Source organism: Rhyacophila brunnea, unplaced genomic scaffold (genome assembly GCF_057557595.1).
Source record: "Rhyacophila brunnea isolate RB1 unplaced genomic scaffold, BYU_Rbru_1.0 scaffold_10, whole genome shotgun sequence".
NCBI classification, from domain to species: Eukaryota; Metazoa; Arthropoda; class Insecta; order Trichoptera; family Rhyacophilidae; genus Rhyacophila; species Rhyacophila brunnea.
The window spans coordinates 18,136,302-18,152,592 of NW_028232752.1; positions in this window are offsets into that span (position 1 = coordinate 18,136,302).

A 16,291-nucleotide genomic window follows, 5' to 3' on the forward strand; every position below is an offset into this window, starting at 1 on the left:
ATACTAAATTGGCACCCACAATGTATATTATTATAAAAGTTTTTTCTACATTGTACACATTTAGTAGTATTTTTTATTCATAATATATTTTTTGTGTTTTTTCTACAATTAATTTATAATTTTAAAATATGACTGCTTTCGTGATCTTGTGTCAAAAATATGACTTCGATAATATTATGTAGGTACCTACTATCACTCCCCTCCATTTTGCGTGTGTGTGTGAATTTTTCTCAACTGTCACTTTTATTTTTAGTTTTCTTTTTTTATCGTCTGTATTTGGGATGAAGGTGGATAATTGACACACTGGAATGGTTTCGGAAATGACGAGGTTTATTTGGTGTTAATATATACTATATGGTTACATTTTTTATCATTTAATTCTACGGAGCGCAAAATGTACGCGTTCGCGATTTTACTGCTTGTCGCGATCTCCCCGCCAAAAAAAAAAACCGTTGGACTCGCGAGCTGTGCACAATGCGACGTTGCCATACGTGTTTTTTTTGGACAATGTTGCCGGTCAGATATTATTTATTAGTGGTATTATACATTATTTAATTATTTTCGCAATCAGCCGTTATTATTTGTTGGCTTTGATACCGATTCGGGCGTCTCCAGGTACACAAAGACACACCCAAATGGGGACCATACGGGGGTGTCACAAGCGCACCTCTCTGGAAAGGCCCGAATGGGGTCGGGCCAACTAAGGGCTGATTACGATAGCGTGTGTAACTGGACAGTGCGGTGGCTTGATAAGAGGTGGTTGCGTCTCTAGACGTTGAAGGATCGAAGCCCCACCGGTACGTCGGCGGCCGGAGAGACTCGGATGCAGCACTGTAGCATAGTGGTTCGCGGTTCCCGGGCCCACCGTAAAGCTGCTGAGAGAGGAGGGCGTCGCGCCCAGCCCTCTCAACACCCTCGGACCGTCGGCAAACGGAGAGTTTCGGATGCAGCACTACGCCGCTTTGTGGGCGTAGTGGTTCGCGGCTCCCAGGCCTACCGTACGGGCGGATGCTGAGAGAGGACGTCGCACCCAGCCTTCCCAACAGCGACCGTCCGAAAATCAGTCGATCCCTCACGAAAGTGCATACCGGCACATTACTCGACCCCCTTTTTTGCTCGCTTGCCCTGCCGCGGCTATCGAATTACACGCACTGCACTGATATTATACTAATATAATATGCGAAAACTTAATTTTATACTTAAAATGGCTTTAAAGTTTATAAAAATAATTTTAAAAATATATCAGGGCCAGAAATGGACCGGAACGCCATTCTGCCTCATACAACCGCTCCGGGTTGTAAAATTTTTCACTTCGAGCACTGAAATAACTTAATATACATCGCTTCCAAACACAAAACACTTAAAACTAACTAATCTATGATGCTAATGGCTGAGGATGCTGCTTGGCTGCTTTCCGCTGATGGAGGCTGCTTTGCTCAGCTGAAGAAGGCCGCTTTGTAGCTCTCTTCATCATGGTGCATCTGGGCCAGGGCTGATTGCAAGGCTCACAGACACGCTGCTGTTGACGAAGAGGGCTCAAGCGGCTGATGATGCAGGGCATTTGATGCCGTTTTCCCTCGTTGGAGCCAGGGTCTTGCCCGATACACTCGTCCGTGGGCCAAGTTCGCTGGCGGATGCAGTTGGTCGGGAGTACATCGGGAGCCATGACTTCGCAATCCGGGTGTTTCTGCTCTTTTCTTCACTGGCTTGGCTTTGGCAGCATCCTCTTTCTACTGCTTATTATTATACTTTGTTGAGCGCCACCAGAGGCAAGCCTCTGGATGTTTCTTCCTCGCCGTTTCCTATTCCGGTGTTTGGATCTCAGGGTTGTGTGTCCGGGTGAAAGAAATTCCACCTGCTTCTTGATTCCAGACGATCAAAATCAAGAAGCGTAGTCCCACGTTGACTGGGGCCACTTATCACTCCCCTCCATTTTGCGTGTGTGAATTTTTCAACTGTCACTTTTATTTTTAGTTTTCTTTTTTTATCGTCTGTATTTGGGATGAAGGTGGATAATTGACACACTGGAATGGTTTCGGAAACGACGAGGTTTATTTGGTGTTAATATATACTATATGGTTACATTTTTTATCATTTAATTCTACGGAGCGCAAAATGTACGCGTTCGCGATTTTACTGCTTGTCGCGATCTCCCCGCCAAAAAAAAAACCGTTGGACTCGCGAGCTGTGCACAATGCGACGTTGCCATACGTGTTTTTTTTGGACAATGTTGCCGGTCAGATATTATTTATTAGTGGTATTATACATTATTTAATTATTTTCGCAATCAGCCGTTATTATTTGTTGGCTTTGATACCGATTCGGGCGTCTCCAGGTACACAAAGACACACCCAAATGGGGACCATACGGGGGTGTCACACTACCTACTAAGTTCCATTAAGTAAATGTCCATCCATGAAAATCCATGAAAAAATAATTATTAAGAAGTATTTGAACATACATAATTTTGAAAACACTTCTGACAATATATATTATAACCGAGAGAAAAAATCTTTTTGGAAAAAGTAAGACATCCCGCAGGATCGAACCTGCGACTCTCGGGTATTGCGCTCATGCACATATACCACTTTGCTAAAGGCGCCATACTTAATTGCGACAAATTTTAACTAATGGCTTTTGATTGAATTGATGTTCAATAGTTAGAATAATAAATTCTTAAATCTTGTGAATTATTCGTTGAATAAAAAAAGTAGTTAATTAAAAACTAAGTATTTATTTAAATATCATGGAAAAAGTCAAAACACTGATCAAAAGGCGAAGATTTCAGAAGTAGTATAGAAGAACGCTGTGCCTACAGTGAATTTTGCGCAATAAAATTAGAACGTTTTATTCAATTTTCTACAAATAAACCTCTCTTTGTTTCATCTTATTATTTTGACAGTTTGAAATATTATCCTTTTAATATTTAACAAGCGAATCCCGTCGTTTCTTCCGTCTAAAAACTACGCAACGCGTTAAATTTTCGTACAATTTTATCCCAAATAAAACAATATTAATTTTACATAAACGTAGACGCTTACCCAAAACCCAAACGCTGAGAATATATTAATCGTATAGCAGATTATTATGTATAATCTATTATTATATTCTGTACAATTTAAATAGTTACGCAATATTGCTGTTCATACTGGAAAATGTACCTATAATATTTCAATCAAATCTAGTTTTCACAAAAGCAAAGTAAATCATTTATATTTGCCACACATCTGTATGGCAGTATAATAAACCAAGGATATTAAGGGTATTTCGATAAGTCTTCACAATTTAAGACGTATTGTATATATATCATCATAATCCCTGTCACTCTCGATTCTCTTCTAGATGAAGAGCTCTTTTTGCTTCATTGTGACCAAGCACTTCTCTTAAATTTCTTCAATATTTTATTCGCCATTACAATTATTAATAATAATTATCGTATGGATTATAATACTGGATACTCAGTAAACAGCATGAGAAAAAATGATGAAATTAAGAGAAGAGGCGTCATAAAAAGAATCTTTGGGACTGTTAAAAAGATGGTATTTGTAACCCGAGATAAAATTGCCCAATCAGAAAAATTTCGACGCATTAAAAGATCATTCAGTTTAGGTTATTGTGTTAACCTTATTTTACACATCTTTAAATGCAAATCTTTATGAAGACTATTCCATGAAGTGCCAAGAAAGTCCAAGTTCTTGATAATGACGTGTAACTGATTGTTCTGTATTTTCATCTACACTTTGATTCACAACATCGATATTTTCTGCAGGACGTTTACGTTTTTGACGTGTTGGATTCTTATCATCACAAGCATTACGATTTGACTAGAATTTTCCAATTTAATTACGAATAGTAAGCTCTGTGGGTCGATTGTTTTGATCATCAATTTCACGTATATTTATCATACATCATTTGAAAAGATCTCATGCCTATAGGCACTAACTAGAAAAAAACTTTTTGAAAAAAAAAACACGACACAATGTTGGCTATCGGTTTTTGTATATTAAATTAAGGCAGGTAGGTATCAATTCATTCCTTAATTACTAACAGACGTCACGGATCACTCCGTTATTAAGTTTGTATAACGTACTTAGACTTGCTAAATAAACTATTTCGTTTATTCAGTGAATAAAATTAACAGTTAATTAGATTCATTGTGAATTATGTACATTTGAACAATTTATATACGCTGTATAACTGTGTATCTTTCTATGATAATTTTCCATAGAATACTGAACACAAATGTCAATTTGGTAGAAATCGTAAAAAAATGGCTGCTATGATATTTTGATAACCCTTTATAATGAGAAGTTGTACATTGAAAATGCAGAGACTGTGCTGGATTTAGGAGCTACCAGCAAGGTGTCATATGTACTACGAGTAACACCGCCAAAAGGTATCATCCTCTGAAGATAAAATATCATGGAACCCTAAAGAGACCGGAATCACTATCGGGCAGTCTCATAGCAAAGGTTAATAATTACGAGACAGCAATTTTTAAGCCATGAAAAATGTAAGTATTCATTATTAATATTTAAATTTCTTTCTGATCCGCGATATGTTAGAGACAGCGCGGATCTATCGCAGATCCAACTCGTTTTTGATTGGATGGAGTGACACCCGCTGTTCTATTTTTAGATTAGTGTATGTGCACTCGCAGAAACGAGCTTGTAAAAATAAAAATCTGCAGACCTTGGACATTCGATTCGCGAGGTACTGCCACCGTCAAATTTTTCTTTATATATTGATAACACATTGTAACAACTGTAATCATTATCCAGTAATTAAATCTCGTTGTTTTTCTAGGCAACCATCCGTCCTTGAGAGACGATTTCGTCCTACGCCAAACACAATCAGAGGGAGTACAAAAAGCTCCTCTCCCTTACTTTAGGAAGTGATAATACGTATGCTAGTGGTTAGCAAAAACTAAGATGGCTGACTTTACATGAGAAATTTAAGAATGTTTGGTTGGTTAAAGCATCTGGAAAGCGTAGGCTCTGGATCGTTCAGGGTTGAAGAAGTTTTCGAAAAAGGAAAAGAGCCACATGAAATGATATTGATGATGATATGAGTCGTGTAGTTTTGTTGGGTTTTTTAGTGTTATAATAGCATGAAATATGTTTCTACATTTAGAAATTAGAAATTCAATTGAAATTCAACAGTTCTACTTTTGTTTCCAAAGTATTGAACAGTTGTAATTCTGATACCAAGTCCTATTTTCCATTACAATTTTATACCACATAGATATGATTTTGATTCGAATATTATATTGCTAGTCGTACATTATGGTCAGAAGAATAATTTGGCATTTTTAGTTAAATTTCGATATATTTGCGACAGTTCTACTTTTGATACTATACGACTCAATATATTAAATCAGTAGTTAGATACACAAAGTTTATAAATAATCAAAAGGAGACGGATGTAGTTGTTCAGTTAAAATGATCTTGATTTATTATGGCTGTATAATTTAAACTGTGATTAAAATGTACTATATAATTAATGTATCTGGATGAGAGAAGAAACAAGATTCCGAATTGGAACAAGCCTTATAGTGGTATACACTCGCTGTAAAGGATTTCGGTCATGCCGGCAAGCAATGATAATATTTTCCAATTTCGCTAAGAGCTGTGGCGACCTTTTTAGCTGTACAATGTTAAATATTTAGAGATATACCACGATAAAATCTAGGAAGGATGTTACGCGTTGCTTGTTATTGAATAATTTACCATGGTAAGTAATATCCTACGAATAACATCGATCCCGCGTTCATGTCCTGGAATGCTGCAAGCGATTTAGCAACTCGGTCTGCATGGTATTTTAGTTCTCACTGAGAAATGTGAATTACTAACCATTGTCAAAGTTATTGTCAGGAGTGCAAATACTCGGGTAGATCCCGGCTTCATTCAACAACCTGCGGGTATATAATATTTATTTGTCCCTCTGTTGACATGCCTACATACTGTAGCAGTGTTGCAAACTGTCACTCACGAAAATATGTCAAATGGGACAGGAAAAAAAACAGAATGTAGAATTAAAAAAAATCATAATAATAGAATTATTAACATTGTTTTCTCGTGAATAAATATTAAAAGGATTATTTTTTCACATTTCATATATAAATCCCTATGACTCTGGGTTTGGCAAAAAAAAATGCACGTCATATCGTTTATATGTAAATATAATGTTTTTTTAATATAACTTTCACCATTATTATCTTCTTAGGATCAAACGTGGTAAAAAAAGTCTGTGGTAGGGTGGCAAAACATGATATGTCCGTTTTTTGGCAAATTGAGTTTATATATCGTCTCTGTTCTGGCAGAACACACTAACTGGAGAATATTAGTTTTGAGTAATTTGACGTTAAAGTTGTTAAAATGTTTGAAATAATGGTCTATCATGTGAGTTTATTAAGTAATCGTAAAAAGGATGACTTTAAAATAAAGACTGTTTATTTATTAAGAAGGTTTCCGGACGGTAAAGTTTGAAATGAGGAACATTTTGGTACTAACTCAATATGTCATTTTTTCGAATTAGTGTTTTCTGCCAGAACAGTGACGATATTATAAGTTGAGAGTCTGAAGGTAGACCCGTATCAATGAGATCTACAAGATATGAAAATATGGTATAAATAGGTATTATAAGTTGGGAGAAATAAGTTGAATCAATATGTGATTTGTTCATTGTTTCAATATATATATAAAATTGCTCTCCTGAACAATTTAGAGAAACGGACATATCATGTTTTGCCATTTTAACACAGAACTATAAATTAACGGAAGTACAAATTTTGGTCATCACTTAAATATTGAAGGAAACATTTATTTTAATGGTAATGTATAATGTATGTCTATTTTCATGAAAATCTACTGTTATATGAGAAGTTTTAACCCTTATCATACCGGACCCGTAAATTTCCGTGATTAATGTTTATGGTCACAAAAACGATAGAATAATTAACGCCATTACGCTATGTGAGAATTTGGCGAGTTAGGTTAAAAAATATTAGATCTGTCTAAACTAGATTGTCTAAAAGGTAAAATAGGTATTTTATTTGGGTACCTTAAAATATTTTTTTCGACTTATATGTGGTATTATATAACGACTGAATATAGTATGGAGAGATTCATGTTTTAATGCTGTGCATAACATACAGAGATCGGTGAGTATATAATTCCATAATTTAAAAACACCGCAGATACATTCATTTTAGACAATTTATTAAAATAAAAATGGTGCCGGATGGGACACAAACCCATGGGACCCGAGTGAAAGTGCAAGTACGTTAAGGCTAGACTTTAAAGAGATTCAAAATATCGGAAAATCAATATATTATGTTCAATGAAGAGTGCCACATTAATAAATCTTGTGAATTAATAGTTATAATTGGTTAAGAAAGCAAAAAAAATATTGGACATGCATATTATTATGTAATATAAAGTGTAAAAATCTTGAAGTGTAGATGGGTAAGAGAAATATCATCATCCAGTAGTATACAAGAAATTTATTGAAGTGACTTTTTAAATAATAATAATAATAGGTATAGGTACGGATATTCTTGGAAGAGTGACCTTGACTGACACTTGAAGAGTGAAGAGTTTTCGCCGATATATAAAAAATCTATTATTTTGGACGCAAACCAATAAATTGTCATATGATGATAATATAAAATCGTTATAGTCTTTATTTGAACATTTCATCTGGTAGGAAACATACGAAGTTACATTTCTAACAATAATACAAATTGCATTAAATATTACATATTATGCAATTTACCCGTACTATGGCTGGTACAATAATAATCTACGTATCCGAGTATGGAGATTATAGGAAAGTATAATTTCTGTCGCGTGTGTTCGCCGGAAATACTTTTTTATTTTTCTTTTTAATGTTTTGACTAATTGACATTTTTATATTTTGGTAAAAAAAAGGTACAGCAGTAGGTATTATAATATTCTGTGTGCTACAGAATCATGACAAAAACATGCAAGTGTATGAAAACCTTATAATAGCGTTATAATTAACGTTACTCAATCATCGTTGATCAGACTAGCTACTATAAAAACGATGGCAAACTTTAAATAACGACGTTCATCATTATGCTGCATTTCTAATTTCGAAGGTTCATTTTTAAAAGCGCTACACGAAGCTTTTAACGGTGGCCATTATCGCTAAATGTTGTGGATGAAATTTTACAATTTTAAAAAACTCCTTAATGACATCGGTAGTATTTAATTACCCCAGGCAGTAGATTAAGAAGCCATTTTACATACTGTGGTAGGCAGTGACGTAAGGTGGTATATTATAAGGAGCGTATTGAAAATTGCTCAAAATGATTTTATTTTAATTGCATTCATGATAATATTGATGCCTGTCAGCCATAGCATACTTTATGATGCATATATCGAAGATTCCTGCTGCTAGTTATAAAAAGTGGAGATTAAATCTATTCTCTAATTGTTGAGACATTAGTAGTTATACATTGCAAAACACATATAATGGAAAAAGGCGACTTGGAGTGTGAGTGACGACATATCAGAATGCCGCTTTGATAATTAACACTGAGAAAATAAAAATAAATGTTGGGGTGGGTAAGGTTAGGTTCGGTTAGAGTTAGATTTCGTATCCCGTTGTGAGCTAAACAATAGAAGATACTAAGTTATCTTAGTTACAAATGTCGCTATATCTATCGGTATCAAGAACATTTCCAATACATTTCATTCTTTTTAGTAATAGGTGACTATATATTAATAATACCGTGACCTATGACTTGCTAACTAAGTATCTATGAGTCGCAGATTCTCAAAACTCATCACGAGAATCATCAATAATAGATAAGTATTACATATCATATTATTATGTGCAACTATTCAGATACAAATTGGATTGGAGCTTGTTGATTGAGCGGGAACGATTGAACTAGGACTCCCGGCATGAAAATCCTGAGCCTTGCGTCAGGGGCGTTCATCAATATGACATGATAGGTATACTCCATCCAATTCAGTGATCTCCAATCCGTTTGGATGATATAACTGTTACATATTTTTTAACATGTAATTATTTTGTATTACTGATTGCCACGATATTAAAATTGTGTGCAGAAATTCAACTGTAACGCAGAAAATGTTACTATAACTGTTTTATCAAAATTTTTCACGTCGTCGCTACGCTTACCCTAGCAGAGCGCTCTCAAAGCTTGTCACCGATGTTAAACAACATTGAGCGCGTCTACGACCTGGATGGGTGACCGCTTGAGAACATTTTATTATAATTTTTCACGGTTCAAATTCGCGTGGGTTTGAATCCATCCATCTTCCGACAATTTCTTTATATTTTTTTATTTCATTTTTATATTTTATTTAAATTTATATTTTAAACCTTAATATTAATATTTAATATACGTTAATAAGTGAATACATATTGTAATATGCAAAATGACATTTTATAAAATATAACAACAGCCGGTATGCAATTCGGCCATTCAGTGGTAGAATGCTCGCCTGCCACGCGGGCGGCCCGGGTTCGATTCCAGGCCAATGCAACTTTTTGTATTTTATTATTAATATGATGTATTTCTTAAATTGTTAATTTATATAATTTTTTTGACATGGATAATATTATGTATTAAGGATTGTATTGATAGCACACCCAGAAGAAAACTAGTCGGAAAATTCATTTTAATATCATTATCATATTATAAAGAAAGAATCCGTATGTCCTTATATAGAGAAATCGAAGAAATCTATTGTGGATTCGATCCAACTTAATTGCGTGGACTCCAAATAATGCTGGCATATTTAAGAATACTCAACAAAAAATGATACGTATAATGTACTGTCACGACCTCGGACTTCGGGTCTTATATCTAGAGTACCTTTTAGGGGTGTAGAGTGGCCTGAACACGCCCTTGGCCTCGTAGTCAAATAAACTGCACCAAGCCGCACCCTTGATCACCCAGAGGGACGTTTCTTTCCAGAAATAAGTCCCACGGCCCGTGTCTTTGAGGCTGAGGACACGGTTCGTGGAAGACCAGGTGTGAATAAGTAAGAAAGTATGCGAGACGACGAATGCAATTAGGCTTCGCCACTTAAACAGTATAAAAAGTGACAAACTGTCGCTAACAATAATGTATGAAACATGTCAGTAGAATGTATAGAAAAAAACGCCAATAAATTGTAATACCATGTATAAAGAATGAATGGGAAAAATAACTGAGAGAGAGGAATGTTAGATAGTGCAAGGAGAAGAAAAAGAGTTGTTAGAAAATAATTTAATAATGTTAAATATCTGCCGGCAACATTGTCTTAATAGCGTTGGAGAAAAATACGAATGGCAACGCCGCATTTTTGTGCAGCTCTCAAGTGACCGTTGGTTTTAGCGGGAGAAGCTTCTTTGACAGCCACGCAGTAAGCAGTGTTAACCGCGCTATGCGACAAAACCATAAATTGAAAAGAATGTGTATAAAAATGTAACCTTTAGAACATATTAACTTAAATACATCTCGTCGTTTCCGTGACATTCCGGTGTGTTAATTGCCCATCTCCACATCCCAATCCAGACAAAAAAAAACCATACAAAAACGCAAAGTGACAGTTTGCTAGTACAAAAAGAACAATTATGATACCCACCTTCTGAAAACTGAAACTGAGCTAGACCAGAAGTGTGGTGGTTTATCAGTACCTACGAAGCACTCTTATCTAGGCTAAGCTCGCAAAGATACCATAAACTCTTCATTTTCGACCTTCGCATCGTAGCACTCCAGCCCTTAAGTAACGCATGACCCGAATATCCACATGGGACGTCACTACTCACTGTCAGTATTAATAACTTTGTTGCTTACATTTTGGGGACCCGAATTATCTCAATATATTTAAATGACGTGCTTTTTACTTTATTATCACAAAGCTTTCAAGTTGTACTTTTATAAAAAGCTATTAAAAATTCTTGCACAACCTAGTTGAGAATCACTGGCCTAGCTTGTAATAAAAAGTGCTAATATCTGTAAACTATTGAACTAATCACAACATTAATTTATTACAATGTAAGTGCAGTGCTCGTAGTAAAACATTTGAACTAATTTTATGACAAAAGTGTCGTCGATAAAACGAAATTCGATCAGTTTATTTTCTCGATTCTTCCGAACGTAATAAAACCGAAAGAGTAGAGCTACTTGCATGAGCCAATTTCGTTTGTAGTATTCCAAAATCTCGTGGCATTTGCGACATTTGGCTCGTGTTTGTCATAAAAATCTCAGCTCAAAGGAAGAATTACTCTCTACTAGCGAAGCTTACAATGAAGCCGGTTGGAAAAATATTAAATGTCTAAGTGGGCGCTCGCAGTGGATCGGAGCGGATAAACGCGATAATTGCAGTCAATATAACTTACTATACTTTTTTCGAATTGGGATGGCAGTTAGGTGTAAAAAGCACACTGTATCTCTCTAACATTGCCCTCGCGCAATTGCGCAATACCGCGTGATATCTAATATCAACATTCAATTTGTCAATACGATGAAACACTTTACAAGCGTCGGCGGTAATTTAATTTTAAATATTTTTATTTTTGATTACAAAAATTAAAACAATTTGTAGTGCTGTAATCTGATAATATCATCAATTAACAAGTTATTCACATCTAGCACACTGAGCACACCGAGTGAACTAGGTTGATAGACCCAATCTTAAAAACTGATAAAACAGCGTCATCCTAACTCCCCCTGAAGTCGAATATATCAATATCGGAAGCGATTTGATTGACATAGTTATTGCCTTCCGAATTGGCATTACTAATGGTAGGTCAGTTCTACACCTTGGGAGAACAAACAACGAAAGCCACCGATTCATAAGATAATTACTAGGGATACACAAGTCACTATCAATAAAGAAAGAGGACTCGTTACATCACGTATAAGTCGAAAAAAATACATTGCCAAATATTGATATCTTCTAGTATTTAAACTGCAGTATTTAAGCACATCTAAGAGATGACCATGGCAAATTATAAATTCAAAGCGTCTATAAAACGACATAAAAATAAAACAATATTGAAATAAACATACACGATAAAACGAGTACATAATAAAATAATCAAAATAAAAGTACACGGAAGCACGCCGAGTGAACTAGTTTGATAGACCCTGTCTTAAAAACTTATAAAACAGCGTCCACCTAAACTCCACTCATGTAAGTGGAATATATCAATATCCGAAGCGATTTAATCGAATATAGTTATTGCCCTCCCCCCCCCCATAATGTCAGGTTAGTTCTGCACCTTGGGAAAACAAACAACATATGTCCCCGATTTCTAAAATAATTATCAGAGATACACTAGACAATACTACCAAGAAGTGTATAGGTCCCATTATGCCGCGTACACAGGTAGGTAGTTACGTCAAAAGACAGGCACAACATGTCCGATTTATATTATTGAGTAAGACCGACTATATTCAAGTTTTGGCTGAATTGAGAATTACGATGGTTGGCTAGGTTATTGATTGTATTAGAATGCAATACGACAGCCTGTTTGCAATAGATAAAGATTTTTGTTTGCAAATTTCGTTCGAACTATGACAATTTATTTCAATATGCAATATTTTACGTTGGGTAACGATAAAAGTAGTAATTAATAGGTTAAATTATTTACAGTTTAAAATTTATATTAATTTAATTAAACGCTATTGTCACTCTCTACTTCCGCTTCGTTTCGCTATGTACGCATAATCAGTACTTTTTCCTGGCGTTTTTCCAGTGCGTTAAGAAAGAAGCGAGATTGAAAAAATTGTAATAAGGCCGGCTATTTATGTATGAACGGGGATTGGATTAAAAAATCTCAGTCTCTGAAAATACAAGACATTTTTTGAATGTTTCTTTGATAAATGAATTTTACTTGAGTGACCTTCGTTTCGCGGAGTTCTTATAACTCTGTGTTGAAGAATATACGGAAAGAGAGACAGTTAATCAAATAGATAACAACGATGATTCAAGTTATTCAGGCAAATAATAGAGTTAGGGTATCACGTATATAGTAAAGTTGGTCATATAACAAGTAGGGTTCATGTAAAAATAATTTACTACAAAACACTAAGAATAATTTTAAGAAGTTCATCATATTATATTATTTTGTGTACAGAATGAAACAACTGTGAACATCTTCAATAATTTATTGTTATAAATACATCAAAATGTATTATAATACTTTCGGGTAGAATTATATGGGGGTAATATAAAGTTCGTTGTGGCATTGTTGTTGAGATGAAAGTTTATTGGTTGATACAAGAATACACTGAATGTAATAATAAGGATGATGACGTGAGATTATAATTGCGAGGCAATGATGTACTTGCGAGATTGATATGATCAAGAGATTAATTAAAAGAATCAACTGAGAGACTTGATTCGAGTGGAATAACGGATGTACTATGTCGAGTGAAGAACTCGTGATAATAGCAGCACGTCTCGTAACGGACTCGAAGAGTTGAGTGAGGATTCATAGATCGTCCTTTTTATTTATATTAATGCAGTAAATTATATTACAAACGATATTGTCATAGTTATGATTGAGGAATCTCTGTTGTTTTTTAATATGTTGTTTTTGTTTTAACAACAAAACCTACATATTAAATTGTGTCATTCATTTGATGCTGAGCAGTATTGATTACTACATATTATATAAATTATAAAATTTATGTTTTTCACACGTCAAGAAAAATAAAAACAAAATAGTTGTACACCTTAGAATAAACATAATATACAATAAAAATGCATCAAAGAAAGTATTAAACATGTCGATAGATTAACTATTAGATAAGGAGTGAATACATACATTTTATATAAAACAGTGATTAGTAATTTTTCGGTCACGCAGTATGTAGAATAAAAATGAAAATCGGAAATATATAGGTAATATTTTGTTTTTCATTATTTTAAAATTAATATGTCCCGTTTTTTCATCCTATATTAAAGTTTTCCCGTGATACATCGGCTATGATTTTTTTCTTGTTTGGGGAATAACAAAGAAAAAAATGAATTTTATGAAATGACTATGGTCGACGTTTTCTTAGCGGTTCTCAACATTTAAAAATTTCTTTCTAATCGTCGACAAAGCGGCAGCTGAGATTTTTTGTCTCTCAAACAAATCAAAGATTTTTTCCTACTCCACTTTTGAAATTTTTGACTACGAGAGTTTGGCAACACTAATTATAACGCCATGCCATTTTGCGATTGAGAATCCGTCTATTGCTTTTTGTCTAAGCTTGTTTGTCTCAAAACCGTGCGGAATATGACGTAAAAAACAAGCGGAGTGTTTCGGTCAAGTAGTCCCTAAAACAATATGAAATCGTCTCACACGTTTTCAGGTTGTTTTTTTGGTAACAGTAGGTACTTAGTTGTTTTTTGCTCCAGAAAAATAATATCAAAAGCTACGAAAGCCGGTCGATCGCATGACTTGATTTTTGAAGTTATACTTCTTTAAGCGCGTTTGGAAAATCAGATCAGAGTGTATTTTTGGCTTGTTACATGTAACATATAATTTATTTTTTCACACAAAAATAAACGCACTCGATTGGATTTGAACTACCGATTGTTCGGTTATCAGCCAAACGCACTACCATTACGTCACAGTATGATACTCCAATCGTGACAATTATACAGTATAACATTATAGTTTAGAATTATTCCGTTGCCTAGGCAGCGAATTTATTATTGTCGGCTATTTGCAATTTCTTGTGTAAACAAACTATTAAACGTCATAGTGGCAATTGTTACTTTAAAAATAAAAATAACGATAAATAATTATATTATTATATATATGTTAAAGTGTATAGAAATAAACCAACGGCGTTCCAATGAGCGGTCCTTTGTCTTGAGTGCGTAATTTAACAATATAATTAAGAGTTGTCGAAGAATCTAGGTTATCACAAGTTTTGTTTTTGTTTTGTTACGCCAAAGAAGTATAACTTCTAACGAGCGTACACAAGTACACACCGATTTTTTTTAAAGTAGCTCATGTGTCTGAAAAGTTTGTGAACACTAGGAATAAAGAATGCATATAAATGTTTTATTTATGAAAATCCGCATGAATTGAGTTAGAGTTGAGTGCAACACGAAACTAGATCGTATCTCTAACTCAACATGTCATTTTCCCATTAAGAGTAAGCTCAAGTTGATAATAAATAATCACAACATTTCTAGATTACTTTTCATGTACATCAATAGAATTATAATATAATAAATAGTACTCAATATTATTATTCTTTTGAAGGATATATTTCTGATACGTTTAAAGTTAAAAGGTGCTTTTAAAATCAAAAGTTTGAATAGAAATATCGAAAAGATATAAACGATATTCGTAGATTTTTTATACCGTAAATAAAAGCACTACATCGTACTCACATAATATTCAACCATATTAAGAGACTAAACGTTTTTTGATTCACTTATACATATTATTTAATACCTAGCCGAGATCTTATATTTTAAGAATCGCATTTTTTCCGGGCATTCTTATTTAATGTGGGGTTCTATGACAATACTGGGCATGAATTTTTATCGTTCAACGATTTCTTGAATGTTGAAAAATAAATCGAAACAAATGTTCGTATCGTATCGTATCGATTTAAGTTGAACCAATAGTCATAATCAAGATGGGATCAAGTCGTCACCTCAATACTACAACTAAATAACTTGATTTTCACTGTTTTTGAGTTAGCTATTGAATATGATTCTACATTTTCCTTCTCTACAAAATTATAAAACTAGGTAAGTCAGAAGTTAATGGGAACCGTATTAATCTTGTGTTTGAAAATATTACATAACTTTAAAACCATAAATGCATTAAATAAATAAAATAATATATCTACAAAATTTCTTCATACAATTGAACATTGTTTCATTTTCCCAACAATGAATAAATCAGAGTTATCTAGTTGTAGTATTGAGGCGACGAAGTGAAACGAACAAGTTTGTTGTATTGTATTTACACAATACAATGCACTATTAAAGATGTTGCAGCTAACTATACTTAAGGCTTATACTTCAGCTGAGGCATGGTCTAAAAAGATCGTGACTAGGCGATGCGCGGATCGTGCAAATGACGCAAGCCGAAAGAAATATAATTTGTCATACAAATTCAACATGCGTCCTTTTAATGTTATGTTTATTATTATATTCGTAAACACCCACGGTGGCCGCGCGGCTTAAGCGTTGGACTATCACGCCGTGGGTCCAAGGTTCGAATCTTGTGTTTCGAAAGTACACATATTGTTTTTCAATTTGTGTGTGAGTCAGGGTATGGA